Source organism: Arachis ipaensis, chromosome B09 (assembly GCF_000816755.2).
Source record: "Arachis ipaensis cultivar K30076 chromosome B09, Araip1.1, whole genome shotgun sequence".
NCBI lineage: Eukaryota > Viridiplantae > Streptophyta > Magnoliopsida > Fabales > Fabaceae > Arachis > Arachis ipaensis.
In genome coordinates, this window is record NC_029793.2 from 14,266,165 (window position 1) to 14,266,628 (window position 464).

The window sequence follows — 464 nt, forward strand, 5'->3', positions numbered from 1 at the left end:
TCCAACTTTTTATGCAAAATTTATTATTCAATTATGAGTTATGTTGCTAATTCGTAAAAATATAGAAATCAAATATAAATAAAAGATTGCAAATCTAAATAATGAAAAAAAAAAGAACGTAAATATATAAAATATAATAATTTATGTCTCTATTGTTATCACAAGTGTGTGAAAATTATGTAATATATGAACGTAAATCATGGTTAGTCTATGTATAAAAATTAAATTTAATGCATTAATTATCTATTAGTAAGAAATTGTTAGTTTTTTAAAACTTTTATTTTTACTAATGAATTCTTAGTTACAATTTTTTTTTTAAATAAACTAAGCCGACCAAAATAAGGTAACAAGTTAAGGTAATAAGTTAATGCATGGATCTCTTATCTTATAAACTCTTTACTTTTTTTAATTTTTTTTTAATATGGGACTAATTTCATACATCTCACACTTGCAATATTAATAAT

General features: G+C 19.8%; 1 protein-coding gene across 2 annotated transcripts in view; it reads right to left on the bottom strand.

Moving 5' to 3' along the window:
- Positions 1-464, bottom strand: part of LOC107618011 (cytochrome P450 71A1) — a 38,543-nt gene that overhangs the window by 36,256 nt on the left and 1,823 nt on the right. The gene's annotated exons all lie outside the window — the stretch shown is intronic.